The sequence below is a fragment of the Typopeltis vanoorti genome, chromosome 1 (assembly GCF_054136105.1).
Source record: "Typopeltis vanoorti isolate ZY-2024b chromosome 1, IOZ_Tvanoo_1.0, whole genome shotgun sequence".
NCBI lineage: Eukaryota > Metazoa > Arthropoda > Arachnida > Uropygi > Thelyphonidae > Typopeltis > Typopeltis vanoorti.
Window position 1 is genome coordinate 152,535,641 of NC_143549.1, and position 10,336 is coordinate 152,545,976.

Here is a 10,336-nt window from a genome sequence, read left to right on the forward strand (position 1 = left end):
TTTAAATGTATTTGGAAGATAGCGAAAGTATTTGGAAATATTTAAAAATTAAAAATGTATTTGGAAGTTATTTATTATTAATTATTAAGGACATTCATATGGACTTTACTTTATTTATTTATTTTATTTTATTTATTTATTATTATTATTATTATTATTATTATTATTATTTGTAAAAGAAGGAAGTGTCCAAACGTTGATTATTTACTAAGATCCTGATTTTAGCCCCACATTGTGTTCTACTATAATAACTTAATATCTGAAAATAGTCAAGACAATTATGTTGAGTATGTCTACACATGCAGTCACTCGAGATGACTAAATTCCTTGATGTAGAATTCATTTATAATTTCTTTGCACGACGATGATGATCATCGTCGTGCAAAGTCGTGGAAATTTTATAAAAAGAAGTCAAAAATCACGCTGAACGATTCTCTTTCTTTCAAGTATGTGATAATTATTTTGAACAGGTGAACTCTCTCTATGCATTCCTCAAGAATGTCAAACAACTAAACCACAATAATTTGTTTTTGAAAAATACCAGCTAAAGGTACTGCGTACGGCACACCATCAATACCTTATAAGCTGTAAGAATGAGTTGAAAGAATGCGAAATATTTGATCTCCCTCTCTCTGGCTTCGAGAGAAGAAACCATAAAAACTATCAAACCATAAAAACTTGCCTAACCAAATTTATTTACTATATGACCACTGTAGGTGTTCCTCTCTATTCGTACATCATTTGTTTCGGCGCCTCAAACCATTAACTAAGCCGGAATATTTCTATTTCCCCCCTTATCTGTGGCCTCATGTCTACTGTTTAATTTGTGGGTTATTCTATTTGGCAAGCCCATAACGAAAGAACTTCCACTCCGGGAATTTTTCAGTCGACTACATATCAACGGAGACCCTCCCTACCCTACGGCTTCTTCACAGATAGCTGGAAGTCAAAAAAGAAAGAAAAAAAAAGTACAGGAAAAAGAGCATCTTCAATAATCGCAGAGCTTCCTTCCTGAGGTAGATTCCACAGCAGTTAATTTCAACTACTCCCAGGTGTACTCGAGTCGCACACATAGTGTAATGTTATTGCAGGAATTTCAGAGGATGGCGTGAGAATTTTACGTGTTCCCCCCACTTCTTCCTCCTCTCTAGGAGTGATTAATTATGTTGATTCATTAGCACCTTTAATAGAAGGGTGTTTTCTCTCTCAGTCGCCCCTTGGCTGCAAGATGGCAACTGTCATCACTGTTTCTCAATATAAATATTTATTATTAATGTTTACTTATTCGGAATATTTTAGGAATGTATTCTTTATAAAGATGATTAATCTAGTAATCTACTCTTGTTAATTGCATCACTAATTATTTATGGTAGTTAAAAGATTAAAACATTATTTCATTTCTTCTTCTTTGGATCAATGCCGAAAAAGTTCCTTTTTTTTTCATTTTAAGTATACTATTTTTTGTTTTTGTTTGAATTAAAAGGTGATATTGTGGATGGAATTGCTTAGAGGAATGGGATCGCTGAGAAAAAGGGGAAAATACGATTCATATATATAACGTATTTCTTTTTTTTCTCTTCTTTTCTACAGAATTCTGTAGCTTATGATGTCAAAGAAATTCTGTTTCATAGCAGCAAGAAAAGTGCGATACAGGTTGGTTTCAGAATCACAAGATATTCGGTGAGTATCCTGACTATTGAATTGAAGAATGATGGTAGATGTTACTAAAATCCTTATTTGAAATATTTAGTTTATTATTATTAAACTATCTACGGTAATCTATTTCCAAATCTATCTAATTTTTAAGCCTAAATTTAAAGTTTTTTCTTCGCGAATTTTCAGTTTTTCTTAAAAATGTTAAGTAATTATTATTGAGCCTCCTTAGCTCAGTCGATATAGACCAAGCTCAGGTCGAAAAGACCTGGGTTCGATTCCCGTCCATGACGTGAGGAATCTTTATCTGATCTCTTTGGACGAAAGGTGAGTTAGCTGGTCTCATGGAGGTAGGCGGTTTTTTCGCCCGGAAACTCCGGTTTTTCGTCCCTCAGAACAGGCAAACCGTCCCCGTGAACACACGCATCCACAGACATAGGACACACCGGGAGGCACGGGGCTAATCACTTTATCCTCCAAGTATAGTTAGAAGGTTTGTGGGCGCTTTCGTGCCTGTTAGGACCACTGCTTATGATGATGATAATGTTTGCAGTCTTTTGTCGATTGTAATGTCTACAAAAAGGAGAGGAGAAGAATGTGAATAAAATTTGGAAGTGCAAATTTTGGAATCACTTATTAATCCTGGCTCAGTGGTACCACGGCCTCTATTCTTGAGACTCTCTCTCTCTCTTTATATCCCTTTCTCATATACAGTTAATCGATCCATCGTTTTTTCTCTTCCCATTCCAAAAATGATTAGGAAACTGAACAAGTAAAATTAAAACTTTTAAAAATTATCTTCGAAAAAAAAAATCTGATCATCGATTACAAATGTTAAATCGTTTAATGCTTTAAATTTAATGGCAATTAAAAGGAATAACTGAAAAAAAAATTAGAAGACACAATTATAAAATTAGCAATTGTAAAGACTAGAAAAAGAGACGCTATTTAAATATTTAGTATTGTTCCGTTTCTTTTTATTGTTATTATTAAATTATATAATAAAATTAAAGTTTTTCATCTCTGCAACTAATTCTGATTTTGTATTTGCTTGTTGTTCTTGATATGTAGATGTAAAACAGATGGGCCCCTGTGAACTATTTACACCAAGTCTCAGTATACCCTTAATGTCCACAGGAATGTTATATAAGTAGAAGCCTACGAATCTAATTGCGTTATGCAGTGTTTTTTGGTTCACGTTTAATAAAGTCATATCAACCAGCTAGACTTCAGAAGAGCATTTGATGTACCTGCTGACATAATTGGACTCCTCTCCTTTTAACACTCTATGCAAACATCAGTATTCATCTAGGGAACCAAGTAATCTATATTTCCCTTTATTCATTATTATTCCTCATTTCCTTACGCAGTATAGGAAATGTAAGCCTTGTTAATTTCCACTGCATGAATGTTTCAACTTTAATAGAACAAATGCTAGTAGGGATGGTGACTAATACCACTTCTGACATCTGGACCTTTCACCTGTCACTGCAATGGACCAAGGGTGATGCACTCAGCCGAGCAGAAACATCCGTTTTGTAACCGCACGTGACTGTTCCGCCAAGCGTATCTACCGTCTGCTATTTGCCTTATGTCCTGCAGTATAGATGGTTTTAACGGCATAAAAACTTCGGAGAATAAACTGCCGCCTACACTTCACCACACGTACCTCCCTGCACGCTTTTGGTCTTCTTATTTACAACAGCACACATGCTCTTTTTAACAAAGGTATTTGGTTCTTCGATTAAACACTAGGTGCCGCATGCACGAAGTAAAGATAAACTCTGGTGTATTTCAATTAACAGATTTGAAATAAATAAAAAAAAACTTATTAATAACTTCTAAAATATAAACAATTAAAAACTGAAATTATCGTAGTTTCTAAAATGCGTTACTGAAATGTTTACGAATTTGGGTTTACAGATTTATTATTATTATTTTTCAGTCGTACTGATGTCTCGTAAAATCGTGCAATATTCTTTCCTCTAGTGGCAACTTCGAAAAAAAGAAAGTATGGATGCTACATCTAGGGATAGGAAGTATGCAAAAAACAATCGTGTTGTTAGTGCAGTTTTAGGCCAGAAACCCATGGATATTTTAAATAACTTTTTCATTTAATCCTTGATAATATTTAAGATGATTATTTATATCATAACGCTCTCTCTCTCTTTCTCCCTCTCCCTTTCTCTTATAGTTAATCGCTCCATCGTTTTTCACTCTTGCCATTTCAGCAGAATAGGAAAAAAAAAAAAAAAAAAACAAGTGATAGTGCAGTAAATGTCGATTTCCAACAATGACAGAAATAATGGGGCAAGCATGTGTGTGTGTGTGTGTGTTGCAGAACAGGTTTACTTAGAAGGAGATTAACTCACTAATCCTGAAAGTTTGTTATTCTTTGTGTAGTTAGATCACACCTAATACTCTTTTGGACAGATCTTGATCTTGTATGTACTAATCGTGCTGCATGCTTTGAACACATCCTATTAACTAGGTGGAGAAAACATAATTTTCTACGTATTCAATATAAATATCGTTCAATCGTTATAGATGATGATGATACCCTGGGATTGCAAAACACCTGATACTGAATCTCTTCCAGGACACGAAGAATTTTTATAACAACTTTTCAACCAAAGGTGAATTAAGGGAGGTGACAGTATTTTATTTCTACAAAATAGGAAAACCTGTCAGAAAACACATGAATCTAACAGACAAAATATATATTCAATCGATTTAGCAGGATAACCACCTTATCCTACTAAATCAATGTTCAGAAAACCAAGGAACTTGGCCGGTTATGTGTCTTAAAGTCCTGCAAAGAATCAATGGTTTGATGAAATATAATTACATAAAGAGCGGTTGCTGATAGTCCGAGTGTTGTTGATCTTTGAAATTAATAGCTATTTATTTAATAAAAGTACTGATTCAACCATGTTCATGAGATTCAGAGCATGTCTGTAGGCCACAAACAGATCGCTAATTTGCAGTTTTGCGTTTTTATTTATTTATTAAAAAAAAACAATTAATCGAAATCATACCTTTTAATTTGGTTTTTGGACGATGAATGAAGATAACAAAATACATCATGTTGAGACAGTATCATATCTTAGAGAAACCTAAACTAACATAATTCAATAGCATGTGGAGGTGGAACGTGTGATCAGAGTTTCCGTTTTTCATGATTCTATCGGTTAAATATCGGAACTGCCTGTGCAAGCTAGTAAAACTTTTTCACACCATTTCCCTCAAATGATGCAACAGTAATATCTGAAGTATGACACAATTCATTTTCTTGTTAAAAGACAAATGGTTCTGTTCTCTAAAATTGCCATAACATAAAAATAATTGAATTATACAGAAATTTGTATATCTGCCTGTATTAGATCCTTGCAGCCACTACAACCAAAAGTCCGAGTAGAAAGAGTTGCATATATACGTTGCTGTTACCAAACTTCACAGTTGAGAGGATGCACTAGGCCGTAAGGCATCCCCTAGGCAAACTGAAGTAGATCCTCCGGTTTCTATCACTCTCTTCACACATGCAATGTGGGTGTTGCCGTTCATGAACATGCTCAACATTAAGTAATTAAGTGAAGAGCCAATATCAACTCAATTTGAGGGTAGAGTAGTAATGTGGTCCGCAGGCTGTTCGCTAGACAAAACAGAACTTGATGGTAACGAGTCAGGAGGCTTCCCAACCAGTTAGTGAACAATCCTGTTGCTACTTAATCTGCTAGATCGTGCCTGGAAAGTATAGCTCTAATAGTGCAGGGAACACCATCGAGGTCATGCATAGAAAGGAGACTGGACACTCCCTGTGTGGGAGCCATTTTGATGAGTCTTTAACTCCCACAAAATTCACACACACACACACACACACACACACACACACACACACACACACACACACACACACACACACACACACACACATACACACACGCAAGCAAAAGGACACAACAGAAAGCAATAAAAATTCGAGAAAAAAATAAAACTCACAAATATCAGAAAGATTTATGAAAGGAAAGAAACATTTTCAGATAGGCTTCATTAATATTTATGGCCGTGATCCAAACTCAGATGATTCACCACCACTTAAATGCATTAAAATATGAAAAGCTTATTTCTCATCCAACCTCAACTTACATCCTCAACGATATTGTTTGTTTGAACTATCCAAACTATATTTTTGTGTGATTCATTCGGAAAGCATGTGACGCAGGTGCATTTAAGAGATCTGACACACCACACATTGATAATAAGGTACTTTCATGTACCTTATTTAGTGCTCTCCTAATTCCGTCGCCATGCTGAACGCTCATTATTTATGTCTAAATGTTGTTTGTTTCCATTCTAAATATCAAAAAGTGAGATCATCATCCTTGGAGAACGTCAATGTTCCTAATTCAAACTAGCTTACCCTTCCTGATCAAGAAGAGATAGTAATCTCTTCTTGATCAGGAAGGTCAAGAATCAAAGTAATAGCTGTTACTAATATAGGAAATTTACGCTACTAACGCAAATTGTCAATCTCCATCAAGCGTCTTTTAGAAATACAGCGATACCAAATCAGATGACTTTCGTGGTTAGTTTTCTTGGAAAATGCACACACACACACACACACACACACACACACACACACACACACACACACACACACACACACACACACACACACACACACACGTGCGTATGTATACTGGCCGGCCTGGTTGGCCGAGTGGTTAGCGTATCCGCTCTCCAGCCAAAAGGCTGCGAGCTCAAATCCCGCGTAGGCATGGATATTTGTGATTTGTCTGTCAACAAGTGAATAAACACTCTCTGAAGATGGAGTGGGTCACCATAGGAGAAGTAGGCCCCATCCTCCCACAGTGGAAGAAGCCTTTACCCCAGCAGTGGGGAAAAGGCTTCTTATATATAGGATGATTCAAAATTCCACATACAAACTTTCGAGGGGAGGTAGAGAACATCAAAATCAACCCTATTCACATAGGAAAGCATGACCGGAAACTCCACCCGAAAGTGATAGGTGTCGCTGCTCGCCAGCGCTCCACGTGAGCAATTGGGGCTTCCTCATTTAAGCTTTCGACGTCGTACGAAGAACATGAGTCGTTTTATAAACGCTGAGATGGCAGACATGCACCTCGTTTACCATATTATGTATCCAACTACTGTTGAACTGTTCAGTTAGGCCTAATAAAGTTTTTTACACTACTTACTGCCTTATGTTATTTCTGTATCTTTGTGTCCCTGTTAGTACCTTCCGGTGACGTTTCCGGTCATGCTTTCTTATGTGAATAGGGTTGATTTTGATGTTCTCTACCCCCCCCTTAAAGTTTGTAAGTGGAATTTTGAACCATCCTATATATATATATATATATATATATATATATATATATATATATCATTCCAAAATGGAGGAAGTATCCTAAAACTTATATGAACATATGTATGTTTTCTTTTCTTTCGGTAAATGGTAAATAGAAGAAAATTGTATCCGTATTATGAGAATATCATTCAAATGTGATAATCACATTTTTAGTATGTGCACACATCGTAAGATTTTTTGCTAAGTGGACGAATGTTTATAATAATGATAATCCGAGGTACTTAGCTGATCTTAAGATCCACGACCTGCCAGGATTGGATTCCATTACCTTAATTTTTAGGACAAGGTAGTGTTAGTTTTATGATTAAATACATATTTCTGTTATAAATACATTCCGTGTTTCCTTCTAGTGTGTTTGCCTGGTTGGGAGATGAAAAATCCGAGTTTCCGGGAGAGGAACCTTATTGCGACCGTAGGGAAGCCGGCTAATTCACTTTCAATTGAAAATCTCTTTCAATTTGAAAACCTCCTAAACAGAATTCGAACCCAGGTTTTCGATTAAAGGACTTCCTCAGAAACAACTGAGATATTCAGGCTCTGGGAAGAATGTTGTATTTGATTTTAAAAAATTCTTATTTTCATTCTTTAGCGCATGAATGATGCGACCACATGGTCTATTTATTTAGTCAGAGTTATCTATTTTGAGTTTAATATAAAAATAGAAAAGTATAAATAAACAATAAAAAAAGCTTATGGTACTTAAATGTTAACACGATTAAAACAAAACTCTGTAAAATATATATTTTTTTTCCTTTGAAATGTTTCTTAAAAAAAAGATGGGTGAACTACCCCTGATGAATCAAAGAATGGAAAGCAAAAACTGGTTTAAAAGTGATGGCGTCACAAGAATTAAAAGTGGCATAACGCTATTAAGAGTTCTTCATATGCCCAGGAGCTCTACTTCTTACCTACAGACCAAAGAGTAATGCAAAATTTTAAGAGTCGTTTAAAAGTCATAATTGCACTAGAATATTGGCTGGTAAGAAGAGTGACCTCAGATCTTAATGTTTAACTCTGAAATAATTCAGTAACTGCATTATAATAAGTTGTCCACGCAAAACTGAGTTTGTATTGGTACGAATTTTCGCGTGAAAATTTCTACCAATAAAAATCCCTTCTTTCCTTTAACAACTTCCTTTATATATGTACCTTTTTAACTCTTTTGCTTATCAGCAATCTCGGAGAGCATCTGCTGTGTCTTGTGTCAATTTATTAATTTTAAAATATGAAGAGAAAATTTTTTTCGTATTATTTAAAGAAGAATGTTAGATTTAATGAACTTTTGAATATTGAAAGAGAGGGTGTATTGTTAGAAAGGACATCTTGCTATTATCAGGCTGAAAAGGAGACCTTTGTATCTCGAGAAGAATTTGTGTTATTATCTCCAAACTTCACGCGACTTGTCCTAGTACTTTTGCTGTTTAACAGCAGATGATATGTAGTAACGATAAATTAATTATCTTTTTCATTCAGTGAATTATGACCGGCAAGGTGAAAACGTTCCATTCATAAGATCGTTGTTTTGACAAGAAACTTCATTCAAAAGTTCCTTATCTGTTCACAATTGTTCTGTTCATAATTGTTTACTGCCCAAATCGGGTGTCATTTACAATACAGGATCTAAGGTTTTTCTCTCTATCTTTCTATCGCCTTTTTTATTTTTTTTTTTCTGAATGCTTAAAATTCTTAATGCTTGATATGATAGTATTGCGAATTTTCCGGATATTATGATAACACAAAATTCTTTAAATTTTTTTCACGTCAATCTCCACACGAGACGTGCTTTTCAGCATTTCTTACTTTGGATAGACGAAAGAATGAAGAGAAAGGAGGAGCCTGTTAATATTTGATTTGAAGAAATGTGAAATGTACACTTTTAGAATGAACAAAAAAAAAAAGAAGAAGAAGAAGAAATATATCGATCTGGATATGAGCTAAAATGGGTGATGATTAGTCGCTGAATGTTTCTTAAGAGATTTAGAAGAGTTTGAAGGAATTACTGATTTACTGCAAAGACGGAGATGCGAGGTATTCCAAGAAAGGAAATCTCATCAGATTAACTTCTGTTTTTTTCAGTCGTTTTCCGCCGTAGGTGACTTTGTAGGCATTGCCTACAAAGTGTTCCTGGTGAGATTTTTACAGGATAGTTCACCATTACCCCCCCCCCCCCATTTGATCCGGATCGAAGAGTAATGCAAATGTTTAAGAGTCGTTTAAAAGTCATAATTGCACTAGAATATGGGACCGGCATACATATGGCTAATGGCTGGGATGTATTCATCACTATTATTTATGTGTGTTCACGGGACCGATTTGCCTGTTGTGGGGGGGGGGGGACGAAAAAACCCGAATTTCCGGGTGAAAAAAAAAATCCTACCTCCGTATTGAGACCGGCTAAATTACCTTTAGTCAAAAGTTCAGATTAATTAGGAAAGGAAAATATTTTAATAAATGATGAGCATGATTAGAGACAAAGAAGTTTTCCTTTTCAGTCGCTAGTGGATTTATGCTTAATGAATGTACGAAGACAGCTGAATGATTGCATTTTGCTTACTGAAGTATTTTCTTTCCAGAATAAATAGTATCTCAGGATTCTTTTAATATTTACAGCACTAATCGTATGTATTCTATTGCCTATTGATGCACGCAGAAATGCGGCGTATAGGAAGTGATAAAACTAATATTCATGAATGGAATATAAAACAATAAAGTTCAGAAAAACTATTAATCGAGTTTTAAAATAAGAGAATTTAATTTAGAAATGCATTCGTAGATTATGCAAAAATATTTTGACAAGAAAGGCAGATATAAACTCTTTGACCACACTTACCTATAAATTTATTAAAACCACTCTATAGCCTAGTTCTCAGTTCTCTAGTTTTCTCAGTAATAACTGAGAATAGCGAGAACAGAATCAAAACATTTGAGTAACAGTAGGACTCTGACAAGGATGTCCCCGAGGATCTCCAGCATTATTTGGAATATATATGATGAAATAATCAAAGAATGGAGGTTAACCAACAAAGAATGAATTCAAATAGAAAATAATTTTATCTTAGATCTCTTACACTTTTCAGATGATCGAGTGATATTTGGAGCAACTGAGGACAATCTACAAAAAGCTTTATATGAACTGAATTTAATAATAAAACAATATGAATAAAAATTAAAGGAAAAATGTCCATCCGAAATAAAATAACAATCGACAATAAAAGAATTGATTGTCAATAATTTGAATTATTTGGGCTATAAATTAAGTTGTATTGAAGATTCTACCATTCCTAACAAAATTAA